At 44.6% G+C, this 21180-nt stretch overlaps 1 protein-coding gene across 1 annotated transcript in view; it reads left to right on the top strand.

Annotated features, from left to right (window-relative positions):
* Nucleotides 1-5014: 5014 nt before the first annotated feature.
* Nucleotides 5015-21180, top strand: part of LOC135204015 (aurora kinase-like) — a 215106-nt gene continuing 198940 nt past the window's right edge. The window contains 1 exon segment of the mRNA XM_064233944.1: nucleotides 5015-5224. The gene's annotated coding sequence lies outside the window, so the exon portion shown is untranslated.

The raw sequence follows: 21180 nt of genomic DNA, 5'->3' as shown, positions 1-21180 counted from the left end.
TAAAATTAACATTATTTAAAAAGGTTACCGTGAAAAAGACCCAGTGCTCACCAAACCATTCAGAGGAGAAGGAGAAGAACGAATGACCAAGATTTGACACCAACCTACGACTTCAGTTATGCGAGATAAGAGGAGAGGCGGAAACTAAGTTAGAGTTTAAAGAAGGAACAAGCCGTTTGATGTATAATGACTCAAGGGTAGTTAAGTAATCACTATGGCTCGTACAACCAATAATGGAGAAATGCTTTTTGTTGATTTCAATTTTCCATATAGAGGCATGGTTCTTTATATTAGAACATTCGGGTTAACTCAGTTTCTGGCCCGTTCTATATGGCTACAATTTCAGTAACCTGCGACAAGATCCAACATAAATACCGGGGCATCCCGGGCACTTGAATTTACAAATAATGTTGGACCTCATGAAGGTCTGCAGCTTGTCCTTGTAGTTAAAGAATACGCCAATCTTGAGTGGATTGATTGGAATTAATTGAATATTAAAGCATCCAAATTCATGTTCAATTATTTGTTTAATTTTGGTTGCAAAGTTGTTGTCCGAAATAAACGGGATTGTGGCAAATATATTTTTCTTTGGGACACTATAAGAGGGTGTCGGATTAGAGAAGTGTTGTGACAACAGCCTGTTAATTACTTAAGGGTAGGCTCCACTTTGGGGGGTGCCAATCGTAAAAAATATTTGCCAAAAATACACTAATCAAGACAGGCTAATGAAATTTTCAGGCATTATTAGCACTATAATAATGCATATTCCCTGTGAGTTTTATCATCCTACAGGAAAATTCATGATTTTATGAAAAAAAATGTGAAAAAACGGAAATTTCCGGCCCCTCGTACTGAAGGTTATTTGGTGATTGGTGAGAAACTACAGTCTTGAATAGAAATTTGGTCTGACAGAATGTTGGTATATCCACCTGGAACATGCACAAAAAAAATTATCAAAATAGAACAGTAAATAGCACGTAATAACAAAAAAAAGAGCAACAACTTTGTAAGTTCAGCGAAAGCCCCGCCGAAATAGCAGACTATAGCTAGAAGAAAATATTCAGGGAAAATTCAAATCTCGATTTAGGGACAAAACCTTTTGAGAGTTTGTAGTTATTATGTCACTTGATAGCCTAAAACATCTAAAAATATATTATTTTTAGGACAATCAAAGAAAACCCACCTCCAAAAAAAAAAAAAAAAAAAAAAAAAAAAGGGTGGGGGTGGTTTTTTCTTTGATTGTCCTAAATAATATAATTTTTAGATGTTTTAGGCTATCAAGTGACATATTAACTACAAACTCTCAAAAGGTTTTGTCCCTAAATCGAGATTTGAATTTTTCCTGAATATTTCTTCCTAGCTATAGTCTGCTATTTCGGCGGGGCTTTCGCTGAACTTACAAAGTTGTTGCTCTTTTTTTTGTTATTACGTGCTTATTTACCTGTTCTAATTTTGAGAATTTTGTTTTTTTTGTGGCATGTTCCAGGTGGATATACCAACATTCTGTCAGACCGAATTTCTATTCAAGACTGTAGTTTCTCACCAATCACCAAATAACCTTCAGTACGAGGGGCCGGAAATTTCCGTTTTTTCACATTTTTTTTCATAAAATCATGAATTTTTCCCTGTAGGATGATAAAACTCACAGGGAATATGCATTATTATAGTGCTAATAATGCCTGAAAATTTCGTTAGCCTGTCTTGATTAGTGTATTTTTGGCAAATATTTTTTACGATCGGCACCCCCCAAAGTGGAGCCTACCCTTAAAAAAACCAAGTTTTTTGGATAAGAATTCTGTAAAAAAAAAAAAAAAAAAAAAAAAAAAAAAAATTATTAAAAACAAAATCTCATTATGAAAAAGAGACCAACTCGAAGAATATCGAAGAGCCCTATAAACTAGAGTATATATGGAGTCTAGTTTAAAATTCTTAAAGCATGAGCTATAGAAGTTATTAGCAAGTCCAGTGTGTCTTTTTCCGATACACAGATGTTGTAAAATCACCATTATCTCTGCTTACATTAATACCCAGAAAGGGTAGACAATTGTCGTTTTCTTTTCCCATGGTAAACTTTATATTTCGATGTTGATTATTGATATGTTCCAAAAATATCTCACTTTGCCAATGCTCCTTGAATAATATAAAAGTGTCATCAACATATCGTCTATAATAGACAGGTTTACATATATGTGGACAATTAGTTAAAAAGTTTTTTTTTTTTCTAAAAAAGACATAATAAAAATATTGGCGAACACAGGCCCCAATGGGGAGCCCATGGCAACTCCATCGACCTGCGAAAAGAGTTGACCATTAAAAACAAACATTGAGTCTTGCACAGCAAGCTCAAGAAACGTCTTAAAAAGTTGTCTATTAAAACCATGAAACACTGTGATCGTCATAAAAAATCTTGTCTAAAATAATGTTGATGGTTTCATTCAGAGGCACATTTGTGATAAGAGATTCTGCATCGAAGCTTGTCATGTGTAGATCACCATCTTGTAAGACTATTTCTTTCTGGAACTCATATCCATTTTTAAGAGAAAATTCGTTGTAAGCAAATTCACTGAGTAATGAAACAAGGTATTTAGATATTGCATGAGAAGGGCTGTTATAGGCTGCCATAATGGGTCTAATAGAAACTCCTTCCTTATGTACCTTAGGGAGTCCATATAATATACTAAAAGAAGAACCTGTCACAAATAGTTTCTGGTACGTAATTTCATCTAAAATACCTTCATTTTTCAATTTTCTCAAAAATCTATTAATTTTGTTTTCTCTTTGGTAAATGTCCAAAAAATTTGGTTCACCATGCGATCGAAATTTAGTGTTATCAGCAAGAATGTTATTAACCTTATCAATATAATCTTGTTTATTTAGTAGTACCACGCCTTTTCCTTTGTCTAGTTTACAAATAACCAAACTATCCCGTTTACTTAGTTTCTGCAAGATATTCAAATCCTCTTTCCTGAAGAACAGGGTCCAAGATACTTTTAACTTGGTATAAGTCTTATGTAAAAGAAACGATAACTTTTGTTGTAAACCACTTAAGTCATTGACCAAATTTAAACCCTTGAGTCTCTGAAAAAGCATTTCGAAAGGAAAAAAGAAGTCTGCATACTTAGGTCTGTAGGATGGCAAACAAAAATCAAAGCCAAACGAGAGCAAGAACTCTTCTCTTTTAGAGAGAACATAGTTAGAGAAATTAAAAATACAGTAATTCCTGTGATTAAAATTGGGAGTAACAACACCTAAGGCTTTTAGTTTCTTTTGATGACGTAATTGTACAGAGGAGACAAAATTATTTACAAAATTACAAAAACGTTTCTGGTACAGAAAACGGTCAATAATGGATAAATATTGAAATAGTTGTTCTCGTAGTTGGCAAACAATCGTATGAGTACTTTCGATAAACTTTTGCTTCGTCTCTATCTCCTTCTTAAGTAGCTCGTCCAGGCCGTTTCGGTAAAATTCAGTGTGATATAACGATGTCTTGTAGAGCTTGAATCTCATGAACTTAGTGTGTACAGTTATAGAACGGGCCAGAAACTGAGTAAACCCGAATGTTCTAATATAAAGAACCATGCCTCTATATGGAAAATTGAAATCAACAAAAAGCATTTCTCCATTATTGGTGGTACGAGCCATAGTGATTACTTAACTACCCTTGAGTCATTATACATCAAACGGCTTGTTCCTTCTTTAAGCTCTAACGTTTCCGCCTCTCCTCTTTATCTCGCATCACTGAAGTCGTAGGTTGGTGTCAAATCTTGGTCAATCGTTCTTCTCCTTCTCCTCTGAATGGTTTGGTGACACTGGGTCTTTTTTACTGTAACTTTTTTAAATAATGTTAATTTTAAAAGTTTTTATTAATAACCTTTTTTTCTCTTAATATTTTTTTTAATGTTTTTTGTAAATTTTAAAATGCACATAGAACATGTGCGAAACGTTTCGTTTGAATAAACTGTGGCCTTGTTGATGTGTTTTATGGACCCTGCTGTATGCCCTTTATTTATATATATATATAAAAAAGTATATATTATTATAGATATATATATATATATAATATATATAATATATATATATATATATAATATATATATATATATATATATATATATATATATATTTATATTTTATTTATATATTTATATATATATATTCATCTCAATGTTTAACTGTTATTGATTTTGCGATTTAATGTATAATGTATACTGTAATTTCTCTATGCTTAAGCCATGTTATGAAGCTTGAACAAAATAATGTAATTTTTGCTATTTAAATTTATTATACTTCAATAATAAACCATTTTCCGTTTTGAAAGCTTTATAAAATGTTGATTTTTTTTATTTTTTCAAAATGAATGCGATATTCTAATACATTTTTTAAATGTCTAACTAAAATTTAAGTGAATTGAACAAAATTGATTGCGAACTGCATTGTGCATTAGAGTTGATGTAGTATACACTATACGAAAACCATTAAAAAGGCAACACAAAACACATTTTTATAACTACATCATACCATATCATAATGTGGAGACCGTACAATATAATATAGCAGGTGGTTTTTTGTTATTTGTTATACCTCAGGTTGGGGTATGACTCCCACATGGGGCCTTAAATCGCAGCACTATAATAGCAAGGCTCAGTCTCAGTTAAAAAGAAATGAACGGGGAAGGCTCAAAAGTAGTGGAAGTATTTTGTAATATCTATTTTTGAAACATCTTTAATTTTTCGGGGTTATTCTTGCTGAAAAGCGTAATGGACAAGAATTAAAATGAATATTGTAAAGTAAATTAAAGACGATTAAACTAGTAAAAAAGGGTATAAAGCCTTGCTCCTCACGCGAATTATGGATTGTGGCCGCAACGGTGTTTGGGGAGTGATCACTTAGGAACCAGGAATATGAAGAATTCTTGGTCGCAAGCTTGTTTCCTTACCTTCGATTGAACACACTAGAAAGAAGACTTAGAAGCAAATGAAGTTGGAGAAGAAGAAAGATCTTCCGAAAAAAAATAGTTAACCTTGTTTACTTTCAATTCAACACTCTTGAAAGAAGAAGAAGAAGAAGAGGAGGAAGTTACCGTCTCTGAGCCAATCAGCGGGTAGTATTCGCCTATTCGCCTCGACCAATCAAAGACGTCGTAGCCAAGTTTAAATCTCCGAACTCCGAGTGGTGCCGCTGCCACATTTGTCTTCACATCAAGTGAAAATTCCCATTAAAAGTGAGTCATCCCGGTATTTGTGTCGTGTTTTAAAGGTTCTGTCGAATATCTGCGACGTATATTTCTTTTAAATAGCTTTATTAGTAGGATAATTATGTACCTGCGATAGGTGACTAGGGTAGGAGGAACAATAGGCTAGTACCAAAACATTTAGTAGGCCAGTTTCGTATTTAAATGCTAATATATACTCTATATATATATATATATATATATATATATATATATATATATTATGAAGTGTATTAAGATTTACAAGGCTAGCATGCCTCGGTAGCCGTAACCAAAAGGTACTGGCTAGGCCTAGCCCAAACATCGTGCCCATGAGTAGGTTCTTGGTACGAACTATTCAACTCCATTAATTAATTTTCTTAATCTACCTAGCCTATATTATGAAAATTGTATGAGGTTTAGGGTAACAACCGAGTGGACTGGCCAATTCACTGACTACCGCGGTTTTGGCCACCCTCCGAAAAAGTACTTTTAACACGTCCTGACACCGGAGATGGTCATCAGTCACGAGTTGTTGGTGGTGAGAGCAGGAGCTCAAGACCTCTACTCAACTTTCGAAGTAAGTATTTTCTCCAAAGTTAGAAATTAAGGCCATATTTTAGGATTTAAACAGAGGGTAATGGAAAGTGTGGCAATGCAGTGCACACAACCTAATGACACTTTCGAAATTTTTACTTACAACTAAAAATGTTTTGAAGATTGACGCCATCTCGATGTTTGCGGAGTCGCTTGTGTCGACAAACTTCCCATTTCCTGTGCTAAATCCGCACACCACTTGTACCCATAGATGCTGGGGCACTTGCATCATAACAATTGTAAACACAACTTCCAACCACTACTTATTCAAGGGAACTACGACATTCTTTGCGCTCTTCAATTGTTTATCAGTGTTGTCAATTGGTATGTGTTTACCCTCCAAACTGGGTATAAGACCTACACAAAACTGGGGAAATAAGTGAAATTAGCGTATCTATTAGTAGTATATACCATACATATTACGAACTGGATATTGGTACGGCAGCCGTACCCCGATCGCGGTAGATATTGGTACGGCAGTGAATTGCGCATGCGCGAACCCTTGTTTACCGCCTCACGCATATCCAAAGACTATATACTCGAAGTATATACGCAGTCTTTGGGCATATCAGTGACAGCAAGAAAAATGGTGACGGAACAGCATGAAACGCGGAATAATAAATAGTTTTCGCCGAAAAAACAGATGTTTTCAGGCTTTAACGAGCTGAAAAAAGCCATAGACTCTATGAAGACTCAAACTTTTCAAAAAATTGGGTATTCATGGTATATACGTAGGTCACGAACGATCGAATACGGCCCTGAAAAGAATTCCGAAGAGGAGATTCAAAGAGGATTATATATAAATATATACACGACCATCGTACCTTTGGTGACTTTCTCGGCCCATTATTCTGCCCGACATCGGCAGTTTGCAAGGGCCTTTATACACTTTACAATATTCTTTTAAATTCACTTCATTGGGTATTGCAGCGGTTCGGAGAAGACGATGGAATTTACAGGTATGAAATGGGCAAAAAATTAAACAAAAATTTCAGCACTATTCCATTAAAATTGGGATAGTGTTGTTTTTGTTGTACAAAAAAGCGGGACAAAATTCACAAAGCCAAAAAAAAAAAAAAAGGGGGTGGGGGAGGGACATTTTGCTAACTAAAAAAAGGGGGACAGATATTAAAAAAGCGTGACTGTCCCGCCTAAAAGCCGAACTCTGGTTTACATAATACAGTATGCTTTGCAAACTGGTAAACGGATATAGCTAACTGCCGTATCTACAGCAAGTCAAGAGCGCAATACGGCACCAATGACAGAATCTGCGTACCCTCACCTCACTATATTATTTGTACGGCAGGAAGTCTGAAATTGACGCATGCGCAATTCACTGCCGTACCAATATCTACCACGATCGGGATACGGCTGCCGTACCTATATCCTGTGCCTACATATTACAGCAATTTAATCATTACTGCATTACTATGACAACTAAAACTTGTGGAAACAGTTTGTAAATGCATCGGCGTATTTTTATGCTAAAATAAAATTTTACAGCAATTTAATCATTACGCATTACTATGAAACTAAATTGTGGAAACAGTTTGTAAATGCATCGGCGTATTTTTATGCTAAAATAAAATTTTACATATATTACCAAGTAATTACAGAATGGGAATCCATCCTCCTCCCCACACATGGATGATTGTTAATCATAAAAGAATTGATTGAAGTACCTGGCTCAGTTGTTCCTCTTCTTCCCAAAAGTTGGTTGAACTAGTTAGCTATAGCCAAAACAAGGAAGAATTGCTACTGCAAATTCCGAATTTTAGCTGCCGGTGCTAGAAACTGTTATCTATGTAAATACTTGGTAAGTATATGTAAAAATTTTATCATAAAAATGTCATATTGTAAATGAAAAAAAATTTGGATACAGTTTAACTTGTAAGACCCAGTAGGCCATCGAATACAAGTATAAACTAGATAATCAGTCAGTTCGAAGTACAAGCATTTGTTCGACAAACTACAAAATTTTCTAAAAAATTTTGTTTGAAAAACGGAAAGTTCAACATAAGAAACGTTAGACAAACAAGGTACCACTGTATATAGGGTAAAAAACTGCATGGTACAGGGGTGGACCATGTACAATCAATGAGTACAACCCCAAGGAAAGTACATTATAACGCGTCCTGACACCGGAGTAGAGGTCTTTAGCTCCGTTTCTCACCAACAAGAAGTTGCGTCTGATGCCCATCTCCGATGTCAGGACGCGTTATAATGTACATTTTTGGGGGTTGTACATATTGATCATACATGGTCCACCCCTGTACCATGCAGTTTTTTACCCTATTTAATCAGCTTTGCAGATGTATCATGACGATACCCCATTTTTGTATCGAAAGAACTGTTGCCTGGTCAACCTATATTATTTTTCTTATTATTATTATTATTAAAACTCAAAGGACGATGAACCCTCTTCACATGGAACAGGCCCACATGGACTGCTGACTGGAAATTCAAACTACCAAAGGATGTGGTGTACATTAGAAAGGACTAACAGATGGTAAAGACAAATGCAGAAAGAAGAGATCTAACTTATGCTATTAAAAAAAAAAGAATAACAAATAGATAAAAATGTAAGAAAGTTATTAAAATACAAGAATTGGAATACGATAGTAATTCATTACATTTTTGCTTGAACTTTTTGAAGTTCCACTTGCATGATATCCTCAGGGAGACACCAGTGTCTTCCCTGTGGGGGGTTAGTCCCGCCAGTGGACCTCGTGCGGTGTACTGTAGGCATTACTTAAGGTTCTTTGCAGAGTCCCTTCAGCCCCTAGCTGCAACCACTTTCGGTCCTTTTACTGTACCTCCATTCATATACTTCATTTTACTTTCCACCCTCTCTTAGTACTTGATTCATAGTGCAGCTGAGAGGTTTTCCTCCTGTTACACCTTTCAAACCTTTTACTGTCAATTTCCATTTGTTCCGATACGTTAATACAAACCATCGGTCCTTTAACAATAGGAAGTAGCTAGCGGCAGCTGGAACGGTCGTAAGCTTCGACAAGGGAGAACGGTAGTTAACTGCTTGTCCGATCGTCGCGCGCCGCGCGACTGGGAGGTAAACAAATCACTTTTGCTTTCGGCCGTGTGTGGGAAGGACGTGTTCGCCATCGCTCTGCCACGCTTGTCGTTTGCTTCATCTTGAGTATTGTTTTCTCTTTCTGTATATCAGGAGTGATTGTAAGTACTTTTTTCTCTATTCAATTGATGTGCAATGAGTGAATTAGAGGAGATTGAGATTTTCACCGCGCCCTCCAGTCCCCGTTAGAGTGTTTCCCGGCTGGATGACGTAATGTGGGGGGTTCAGGTGCTTTTGTTGAGGTGGACCCCCACGAGGGGTTTTGTTCTCGTTGTCGAGGGCGAGAGTGCTCTCGCAACGAGCCATGTATGGTTTGTATGAATTGGTCCGAGGCGCAGTGGGTTGTGTACGAGGGCAGGAAGAGACGTTAGGCCGGCCAAGAAGTCATCGGAAAGTCCAGTGACTCCTTTGGTGACGGACACTTCGTCCTCTTTCCTGCCTCCCGGCCAGCCCCCACGGGTTGCGCCTTCCCCTGCGGGGGGGTGGGGGGGTAGCGGAGTCCTTTTCTCCTCTCGATCCGTCGAGTGTGGAGGAGGGCGCCCGACTACCCGGACGTACAGTTGTTTTATTCTTTTTTTTTTTTTTGGGGTCGTCTGTCCGCTCTGGGGGTGGGGGGGGAATATTTTTCGCCCCCCAGGCGCGGGGAAGCCCCTCCATATTAACCCGACTATTGCTTCCGCAGGTGTGCCAGCAGCGAAGGACGACTTGAGACAGGGTGTGGGAGTCGCTGGGACTGCAGGGAGTGCCCAGCATCCAGGGGTTGCTACAGCGGTTGGCGGGGTCGGCCGTGGTCACTCATGGTGCGTGACCACCACGACGACCACATTAACTACCCCTGCGTATGAGATGCCACCACATCTTGTATATACGCCTCATATAATGTCGGTGACACCCACGGTGGCAGTACAAAAACCAATTGCCGCCGTTCCAAAGAGGACGATGCCACCACCACCTGGATTTTTTCCTTTGCCGACCCCGGACTTCCGCTGCCCCAACCCGAGTACCCCCCTGGACCTGCCGCCAGTGCCACGGATGACGGTGACTGCGACAGGACGCCTGGCTCTCCCGTAGTACCTGCCGTGCCTGCCGTACCTGTGGCCGCTCCAGCGACTCTTTCCGTTTCAGGTACACATTACCTTTCAGATGTTCCTGCTGTTCCTGCTGTTCCCGGACCTGTTCCTGCCGTTCCCGCTGCTGGTGTTGCTGTAACAGTCTCAGGTCCTTCCGGACAGGTGCAGTCGGGCCCTGTTGCTTCGGCAACTGCCCCGGCTCCCTCCTGGATGGAAGACCTGACGTCTGTCCTGCGGAGCCTGGCAAGAAGAAGAGGAAGAGGAAGAAGGTGTCGTCATCGTCTTCATCGTCTTCTTCGTCGTCTGCTGCCTCTCCTTCCCCTTCGACTTCTAAGGCCAAACAGCCGAAGAAGAAGAAGGTTGCCTCCTCCCCCCCTAAGAAGACTCCTTCGGGATCTTCTAAGGGCCCGGCTCGCTCAGGCGAGCTGGGGAGCTCTTCTGCTGGTCCTCCTGTTCCTTCGGGTGCGGGGCCCGTCGCTTCTTCTGCAAAGAAGAAGTCGACGGGGACCAGAGGTGCATCAGCCTCGGCTGGTGCGTCCTCACCTGGTGCTAGTGGTTCTGCCGCTAAACCAGGTTCCGTCTCGGCTGCTTCTCGTTCGCGAGAAGCACCGAGTGGACGCTCTTCTAAAGAGGACCGTCCAGCCAAAGTTTCGACGACCGAGCTCGCTCGCCGTCAAGACAGCGGCACGGAGCAGAAGACTGGCGAGAGTCGTGCACACGACTCTCGCCAGGCCAGTGGACGCTCTCGCAGCGACCAACCGGCTGCTCGGGCTGACGTGACGGTCACTGACCGGCCACGGGTTGAGGCGAGGAAGGAGTCCCCACGGCCGCCGGTACCAGCCACGGCTGGTACCAGAGGTTTGGACGCGCCTGACGAGGACGCTGGCCGGTCTCGACGCGAAAGGGAGCCTAGCAGGTCACCCCGTCCGCCGCTCCCGATGGGACCGGGCGGAGACGGTGACCAGCGGCAGCTCGCCTGACGCTAGAGAGCGGTCTCGACGTTCTCAGCCGAGCCAATCGCCCCAGGCGAGCGGCGACGCTAGGCCTACTGCTAGACCGTCACCGCGGGGTTGACGATCGGCAGCAGCCCTCTACGCACGCTGGTCCTGCCAGCGAGCGTGGGGGGAGCGTCAGGTCTGCCTCTCCTATACCTTCAACCTCCTCGGGCTATACCGGGAGGAGCGAGGTACCAAGGGAGACGATCACGAGAGGTGCGCCGCTCGTGACCCCGGCTATGACGCCGTACGGCTCAGGCACGGTCTTAGGACCGACCAGGACGTACGCGCAAGTAGTTGGAGGCGACCGTCAGGGGTCTGTCGCTGTTCCTCCTTCTGAAGGCGGAGTATCGAGGGATATGCCTCTTGTTGGAGGGACTGGACGGTCCTACTCCACAAGACGCTGTGACGCCCGAGATACAGAGGAACTTCGCGGAAGTCATTAAAAAAGCTGATGCGTCTGCATAATGGCCTCGCGGAAGGATCGCCGCTACCACCATCGGAGCCCACGTCCCGGCTCGAGTCATTTTGGGGTCCCAAGAGGGAGCCCAAAATGATGATGGGGTTGCCACGATCAGAGCTGGCGGACTCAGTCCTGGATCAGGTGGAGAATCTCGTCTCAGGACGGGAGGACTCGCTAAAATCCGGACGGTCCTCTAAGCTGCTTCCTCCTCCTCTACAGCGGCAGAGGCGTTTATACGTGCCATCAGAAGACCCGATACTGCCGAAACAGGTTAACCCAGTTAGCGAGGCTGACTCCAGGTGTGTCCCTGCAGCAGCTCCTGTCGGAGAACCTATGGTTCTCGCAGCAGGAGGCACTCGCCCTGGAATCTACCGCTATGGCAGCATTCCACGCAGTTTCCTGGTTGGATTTGTGGTCCCTCACAATATCCAAGGTAGCGGCCGGCTCCGGGAGTCTGCTCTCGAAGACGACGCTTCTTTTAGGAGACTGTGCCAGTCTGGAGGAAGAGCAATCTCTTACCTCGCCCATCAGACTGCTAACCTGTGGCCAAGCTTGGTGGTTTCTTCGGCGTAGGGACGCAGTCCTTACCCGAGTGACCAGGGGGCTGGGCGTGAGGCGGCACTCGGGCTAGAAATGACCTCTTAGGAGTTCCCCAGCTCTCTTTCCTGGAGAGATGTGGACGCTGCGGTGGAACGGCGCGCACTGACGAGAGTGACCGCTTAGTTCACCAGGCAGTCTCGAAGGTTTCTGGGCAACCTCGAGTAACTGCGGCCAAACCAAAGAGCTTGGCTAGCGCTTCCACGGCGGCGAAGACGGTTGCACCGTCCAAACCCCGTGTGAAGACTCCAGTTGTTTCGACTTCTGCGAGAGGAGGCCGCAACCAGCCCTCCTCCCAGCCCTCCTTTCCCCGAGGAGGTGTTGGGAAGAAGTCGAAACGAGGGAGGGAAACGCTAGGACGGCGTTCCCCCTCACCTGCTGCCGGAACAGGGGGGGGTTGCCATGGCGAGTCCCTTTGGGCGACTTGGCAGCGCATACGGCGTCCGAGAACTGGATAAGTAGACCGTCCTTCGGGAGGGATATCTACTACCCTTCGAGTCTCGGCCCCCCTCATCTCCAAACCGGTCCATCTACAGACCTATGTCCGGGGATCAGCAAAGGACAACGCTCTTCGACAGGAGATCAAGACCATGCTGGCGAAACGAGCTGTAGAAATCGTGGAGGACCAGTCACCAGGCTTCTACAGCCGCCTCTTCCTAGTGGAGAAGGCATCGGGGGGCTGGCGCCCGGTGATAGACCTCTCTCCCCTGAACCGCTTCGTTCGCACGACGCGGTTCACGATGGAGTCGGCACGCTCAGTGCTCGACTCGATCAGGGGGGAACGACGTTTCATGCTTTCGGTGGAGCCTGAAGGACGCGTATTTTCAAATACCCATCCATCAGTCCTCCAGAAAGTACCTCCGCCCTATTCATCTTCGACGGGACGGTGTACCAATTCAGGGCACTTTGTTTCGGTCTCTCAACCGCCCCACAGGTGTTCACTAGCGAGTGTTCACTCTGTGTCGGCTTGGGCCCATTCGAACGGGATAAACGTCTTCTGCGGTATCTCGACGATTGGCTGGTCTGGCGAGCTCTCCGCTGGCAGTTGCTACAGACAGAGATCGACTCCTCAAGTTTTGTCGCGATCTGGGGATCGTGATAAACTACGAGAAGTCCGATCTCGAACCCAAGCAGAAGATGAAGTACCTGGGTATGCTGATAGATACGGTAGCAGGGCAAGTCTTCCCGCAGACTTGCGGTATCAGCAAATTCAGGGATGGCAGCCCGCCGGTTCCTGCTCGCGGGCAGGAACAAAAGGCAGCACAGCAATGGCAAGCGTGATCGGCCATCTGTCGTCACTCGAGAAGTTAGTCCCTCACGGGCGTCTTCACCTGCGGTCTCTCCAGTGGAGGCTAAGGGAGAGTTGGTCTCAGGCCAAGGATCCTCCTTACTTTCCCGTGGCTATCACGGACAAGGTGAGGCAGGACCTAGCCTGGTGGCTCGACGACAAGAACCTCTTAAGAGGAGTGCCCATACGCACTCCCCCCCCGGAGATGCTTCTGTTCTCAGACGCATCGACCGAGGGATGGGGCGCACACCTGGAGGAGTTGCTGACTGCAGGTGTGTGGGGACCATCACGAGAAGCACCTTCACATCAATGTCCTGGAACTCAAGGCGGCGTTCAAGCTCTCCAAGAGTTTCGGGACCGCCTTGGTGGGACACTCAGTGGTGTTGATGTGCGACAACACCACAGTAGTGGCATATGTCAACAAGCAGGGGGGGCTAGTGTCTCTTCCGCTCCATCAGTTGACGGTGCAGGTGCACGAGTGGGCCACGGCTCACTCGATGAGGCTGTCCAGCACGCTACATTCCAGGCAAGAGGAATGTAGTAGCGGACAAGCTCAGCCGTCGGGATCAGGTGGATAGGGACCGAATGGTCTCTACACCAAGATGTGGCGGAAAGGCTCTTCAACCTGTGGGGGCGACCGGTCGTAGACCTGTTCGCCACCCGGCACAACAGGAAGATCCAGGTGTTCTTCTCGGCCGTGCCGGACCCATGGGCAGCTGCAGAGGACGCTCTCCAACACCCCTGGGACAACCTCTTCGCTTACGCCTTTCCTCCCTTCTGTCTGATTCGGAAAGTGATCAGTCGTCGCGCTGGTCACTCCCAATCTCAGAATGATCCTGGTGGCTCCCAAACGGCCTCAAGCCGTTTGGTATCCGGACCTGTGGCTCTTCTTGCAGACGCACCGAGAGAGCTACCCAACTGGCACAACCTTCTAGCCCAGCCACACGTAGAACGGTACCACCGCGCAGTCCAGTCCCTTCAACTTCACGGCTGGCTGTTATCCACCATCTCTTGCGAACGAGAGGCTTTTCTCGTAGCGCAGCAACAGAGATGGCTGGACACGTCAGACCAGTCCTCTGCAGCTGTGTACCAGGGGAAGTGGGGGCCGTCTTCTGTGGTTGGTGTCGTAGACAGGGTTTGTCTCCTCTCAGAGCCACTCTTCAGCAGGTAGCGGATTTCCTCGTGTTTCTTCGCCGAGAGAGAAGCTCCTCTCAGTACCCACAGTTAAGGGATATAGAGCCGCTCTGGCTCTCGTCCTAAAACTGAGGGGACTGGACATCACGAATTCGTTCGAGATATCCTTGCTAATGAGGAGCTTCGAAAGGTCTTGCCCACCCAGGGAACTCAGGCCCCCACCCCTCCTGGGACGTGACCTCTCGTCCTTAGGAGTCTGACTCGAGCACCGTTCGAGCCACTCCGAGAGTCGTCAGACAGGGATCTGACCCTCAAGACCCTCTTCTTGCTGGCCCTGGCATCGGCGAAGAGAGTAGGGGAACTACATGGCCTTTCTTATGATGTTAAACATACCAGAGGGCTGGGGATCTGTGACGCTCGATTTCGTCCCGAACTTCGTAGCTAAGACTCAGAATCCGTCGATCCCTGACGACAGGTTCGAGTCTTTCACGATCCCCTCCCTGCTGGACTTTACAGATAACGATGCGGATGAGATGCTGCTTTGTCCTGTGAGGGCGCTACGGCGCTATCTGAAGAGAACTCGACAGCTCAGGCCTGAGTGTCGACGCCTCTTCGTTAGCACTGGGGTCACCAAGAAAGAAGTCTCCAAGAACACGCTTTCTTTCTGGCTACGTGAGGTGATCAGGAGAGCGTACGAAGCTGATGGTAGCGACGACATCCGTACGCTCCGTCCGAGAGCCCACCCGAAGTCAGAGGTATCGGACCCTCCTTAGCGTTCCGTAAGAACTTCTCCGTGGCGCAGGTCCTGAAGCAGGTGTCTGGGCCAACCAGACCACCTTCACGTCCTTCTACCTTCGGGATATTGCCCACAAGTCCTTGGATACTTTTTTTCTTGGGACCTGTGGTGGCTGCTCACGTTGTGTAAGCTTACCCAGCACCCGAGCAGGCAGAACGCATCGATTCCTGGGTATGACTGGGAGAATGAATGCGTGAATGAGAGAGTGACTGGCTTCTCTTCACCATCTTTTTCTACCTCTACCTGTGGGCAGAGGGATACGGTCGTTACCTTGCTGGATAGGAGACTCCGATGCAGGTAAGCTATTCAACAGAGCTCCATCCTATCTCTTTAACTAGAGATAGGAGTAATATCCACCACTTTCTTTCCAACCAACAAGGGGGAGAAAGTGGAGGCCAACATGAGACAAACCCATTACTTTACATTTGCTCATGTAAGAAAAAGTTCTTACAATGCTGGTACGAAGAGATACGCTTGCCTCTCTCTTAGTACTCGGCAGAGGTCTGACCATTGATCCTGCGGTGCACACCCCGATCAATCGGACAGAGGCTTGGATCCCTCCCTCGCTCTTACGACCAGGGAGGCATTCCAGGGATGGACGAACACCAGTCTGTTCATCAAAAGACTCAGATTCCACCCACCAAGAAGTGAGTCTTCCTATTGTTAAAGGACCGATGGTTTGTATTACGTATCGGAACAAATGACAATTTGTCGAAAATTGCATTTTTCCTAACTATACAAACCTGAGGTCCTTTAACATAAAGTCCCTCCTCATGCCACCCCTCACTCTGCGTATTTTGCATGGGCCAAAAGCAAAAGTGATTTGTTTACCTCCCAGTCGCGCGGCGCGCGACGATCGGACAAGCAGTTAACTACCGTTCTCCCCTTGTTCGAAGCTTACGACCGTTCCAGCTGCCGCTAGCTACTTCCTATTGTTAAAGGACCTCAGGTTTGTATAGTTAGGAAAAATGCAATTTTCGACAAATTGTCATTTCAGGCTGAATGACATCATAGATCTCAGTGCTGAATGACATCATAGATCTCAGTGCTTGGACTTGGGCCTAAATTTTATATTCAACTCAATGACACCAGTGTCTTTGCATTAGGAAATTTCAGAAACTTATATTGTTAGTGAGCATTGTCAGATTAACTTGAATTTATTATTTAGCTAAGGGTATTGCAGGCTTGCAGCAGTTGGTATATTCAGTGACGAACCAGGCTTAGTATTGGCAAGCCAGTCCAGATATGCTATGCCTAGCCACCAAAACTTGGGTTGTGGCTGAGCTAGGCTAGCCTGCTGAGCCAACCTTAACAGACCTAATCAGTTCACAAATGACTGAATCAGACTTTTTTTCAAGTTCCTTATAGTTTTTTTTTTTTTGTTTTTTTTTTTTTTTTTTAAATGTATAAAAAAAATGAAGTTACTTTGTAAATTAATTTATTTGTGATGAGACTTACCTACTGTTAAAGTTAGCTATATCTCCGCGCCAATTAGCCCTCTTACGCCGAAGCGGTAAAAAAAAAAATTGTCTCCCGGGTGCCGGAGGTGTTTCAGAGTGATCGCGGAAGCGGAAAAAATATTTTTTTCAAAAAATCACAGCACGCTTAGTTTTCAAGATTAAGAGTTCATTTTTGGCTCCTTTTTTTGTCATTGGCTGAAGTTTAGTATACCAACCATCAGAAATGAAAAAAAAATTATTATCATATATAAATAATGCGATATATGATAGCACAAAAACGAAATTTCATATATAATTGTATTCAAATCGCGCTGTGCGCAAAACGGTTAAAGGTAACAAGTTACTTTTTTTCCGTTGTAATGTACACTAAATTGCAATCATTTTGGTATATAACACGTTGTAAAACGATAAAAGCAACACAGAGAAAATATTATCACAAAATAATGCATGAATTCGTAACGCATTGACGTAAACAAATATTTTTTTCAAAAATTCACCATAAATCTAAATATTGTCCTAGAGACTTCCAATTTCTTTCAAAATGAAGACAAATAATTGAATATTACTATACTGTAAGAGTATTAGCTTACAATTGCAGTTTTCGACCATATCTGACGAGTTAAAGTTGACCAATTGTCGAATTTTTTATATTATATATTTTTTATATGCAATTATTTCGGAAATAAGAAAAGCTACAACCTTCAAATATTTTTCGTTTTATTCTACATGAAATTGCGCACATTTTCATATATAAAACTCTATGAAATGCCTAATATGAAATGGAGCAAATATTCCGAGAATGGGACTTACGCATTTCGGAGATTTGTGGCGGAGAATCCGCGCGTGGAGGGAAGGAAAGATTTTTTTGTTCATGAAACTTACCTGTCAGATATATATAGCTGTATTTCTCCGACGTCCGACAGAATTTCAAAACTCCCGGCACACGCAGTGGGCGGCCAGGTGGTTAGTACCCATTCCCGCCGCTGGGAGGCGGATATCAGGAATCATTCCCATTTTCTTTTATTCAGATTTTTCTCTGTCGCGGTAGTGAAAACACCTGTTTCCACTACCTCCGCCTAGATTTTGAAACTTCATTAGCCGCTTAAGTATCCTACTTATTTTTTTGAATGATTGACTTGGATTTGTGGCTAGGCATACGCTATCATAAATTAATTAAAATTTTTTCATTGCATATGATGTCTGAATCTAGGTAGCCTAGTTTTCAGATTTTGTTGTCTGCAAACGGGTAAGGGGAGGCTACCGAAACCTTCGGTAGACACTCGTTTAGTATACATGACGTTTACATGTTTTCTTTGTTGAGAGATCAATGTAATTAGTGTAATGTTGACTGATTCCGAAAGAGACGTATGATTCGTATGTACGCAAATTAGAGCGTGATAGAATCAGGAGGTCTTCCTCCACAGTAACAGAAGTTAGGATAATGAACCTACTAACCTCAGTAGACTTATTTTGCCTAACCCTGTGGTATGGCTTACGGGCCTAGAGGAAGTTCTGTGAGAAGTAATGCCCTTTCTATTATTGTGGATTACATCAAGTAAGCTTGAAAAGTGCTCGCTCTCCAATCAGTGTTGTGAGTGTAGTGATGTTGATTTTGCCCCTAGTGTTTGTGGAGGGGGCGTCAGATCGGTCCTATAACGCCTCTAGGTCTAAACCCTGTCGATCCCCCCACAGGACCAGGGGAGGGGGCAAGTTGAAAACGAAGGAGGGTTACGGGACCCCCACCGATCTGGCGTCCCTTCGGCAGGATAAGGCTGCCAAAGATCGTGCACGTGCACGAATCATGAAAGATTGCTTCTCGTCCTCCGAGGCGTCCTCCCCGCAAGGTTGGAGCTCTCGGAAGGACTCGCGCCCTCTAAGAAGCTTTAGAGAAGAGGACGCTTCACGTCCTCTCTCTCGTCAGGAGGGAACGTCAGATCCGCCCCATAACGCCTCTAGGCCTGGACCTCTGTCGGACTCCCAGGACTAGGGAGAGGGCATGTCGAAAGCCGAAGGAGGGTTACGGGGAACCCACATCGATCTGGCGTCCCTTCGGCTTGACTTAATATCGATAAGCGTGACAAAAGACGCAAAATGTCGCACAGGCGGCTGTCGTCTTGGTCAAGAGATTAAAAATGTCCTTAAGGCAGGACCCTCACAAGGACGCCCTTTCGAGACATTCAACGCTCTATCGAGAGGAAGACTTCGTTTGCACTTCCTCCATCTAGACTGAAAGGGAGAGCTGGGATCTGGTACGAAACAGGAGAAGAAGCAGGATTGAAAGCACCGTCTTCTTCTCAAGGAGATTTCGCCAATTTGGTGGACGCTCCAAGGAGGTCTTATTTGTCATCGGCTAAGGTTTCCTCTCCCCTCATGGCGTTATGTATACGTTATGTGACGTTCGCTTTACTACGAAACGGGATATTGTTCAAGCTCATAAGATTGACGTCCGCAAAGCTGATTTGCATAGTCAAACAGCTCTCGCCAAGACGCATCTTACTCGTCCCTAAGGGACGCTCTGTCAGCGGACAGAGATGACACTGGACAGACTATCCTAGTTTTCGACAGGAGAAGGGCAAAGAATTCCTCATACCCAAGAACACACGGCGTCCTTTTAAATGCCCTTCTGCAGTGTCGATGATCGTGACAAAGACGCAAGATGTCGCACAGCCGGCCGTCGTTTTTTGTCAAGAGTGGCGAACGTCCTGAAGACAATCGTCCTGATGACGATCACCGTACTTATGCTTAGGACGCTCGCGTTTCATGAGCGGCTCTCCCCTCGCCAGGAAGCCTCTCAAGTTACTCGTGTTGACGCACGTCATTCACTATGACGCTTCCCTTGATGTTCGTCGCTCTTCTATTCCGGACGCTCTTCAAGACGCTCAAAGAATGCAATCAGGACGTTCGGCAAGCACCTCGCGACGATGCCTTTCGGAACGCTCGGCGTTCCTTTTTTGAGCGCGTGTCTGGATATGTTCATTTTGCATTACTAAGACGCAAATGTTGCACAGGCGGCCACCGTCTTTGTTAGAAGGTAACGAAAGTCTTTAAGGCCGTCTTGGAGACGATAGCCTTACGTCTTCCTATAGGGCTCTCACACTTCAGGAGCAGTGTGCGGCTCTCCAGGACGCTTTTTCGGGTGCCTTTCAGAAGACGCTCGACGTCATAAACATTGATAAGCTTTTTGGAAGACGCTCGATGTCTTACACATCTGGACGCTCGCCAGGACGCTAGCGAGGACGCTCGCCAGGACGCTAGCGAGGACGCTTTTGAAGACGCTCGGCATCCTACACGTCATGACGCTCGGTAGAGCACTTGCCAGGACGTTCTTCAGAACGATAGGCGTCCTACGCATCAAGACGTTCGGCAGGATTCCTGCAAGAACGCTCTTCAAGAGGGCGTCGTCGAAGTAGAGGAAGGAGTTTGGTCTCGTCAAGATGTCTACTTCTCTTTCTAACGAAGGGAGCGTTCAAGAGAATCCATCACTTGATGAATTCCAGGAAAACTGTAAGCAGATTTCGGTGTCCATAAAACGCCTCGTCTGCTTTCGGGATTGCGCTGCCGAAGGGGAACATTAAGGTCCTTCCTGTCGTAAGCCCAGTCTCTAATCAGGAATCCTACCCCTTCCTCGATTTCTGCGGGAATCGGGAAGGCTATATGCTCGAATTCCAAAAAAAGTGGATTACTTTCCGTCATGCAATTGGGTTAGTTCTCATTGACAAAGTTCTTAATAACATTTTATCGCATAAGCGGATAAGTAACAAAATTTCGAAAGAGCTCTCATTCATTAGTCAGAGGCTCATCCAGGAAAAAGAAAACTTATAGACTACGTCCATGAAGTCTTATGTCAAATATCATAAGAAGCTTGAACTTTCCTTTTCGATCTTCGGTTCTCACTTGAGGATTTCCATTTGAATAATATTAGTCCTTTTCTTGGCAAAGAGAATGAAGACAGTCGATTTCCATTCTCTCTCTCTTCTTCGTCGAAGGAAAGAATGTAGTAGAGAATTATATGTTCAAGTGACTGCAATACTTAGGTATTTTAACTTCGCGTCATATTACTAATGTAAAGTTCAAGTCATATACGCATATCGTGGTTACCTCTACAGATGGCAACCGAAAGGACTGTTATTTTAAGTGTATTTAATCGGTACGTTCCTGCAAACTTCCAGGAGTTTCCGGTGTAAGGACAATGCTTGAAGGTATTGTTACAACAACACCAACTCAGCTTCTGCATGTAGCGAATTATGTTTCGCTTAAATATGCCTGCTTGAGAATTTTTCTTATGATCGATAATAGTAACGAACCTATTCCTTCGTAGAAGAGAGTAGCTGGTAACTCAGGCAGAATAGTGCGAAACGAGAGGTTGCTGTCATTGTGGATGACGCAGTATATTTAACTCCTCGGCAACTCCCCGGTTTCCAAGGAGTTTCCGATTTAACATTTGGTTAATTAAGCGTAATGTTACGACAACACAAAA

The sequence above is a fragment of the Macrobrachium nipponense genome, chromosome 44 (assembly GCF_015104395.2).
Source record: "Macrobrachium nipponense isolate FS-2020 chromosome 44, ASM1510439v2, whole genome shotgun sequence".
Classification (NCBI taxonomy): domain Eukaryota; kingdom Metazoa; phylum Arthropoda; class Malacostraca; order Decapoda; family Palaemonidae; genus Macrobrachium; species Macrobrachium nipponense.
Note: the sequence above shows the minus strand (reverse complement) of the source record. Positions and strands in the feature narration are given on the sequence as shown.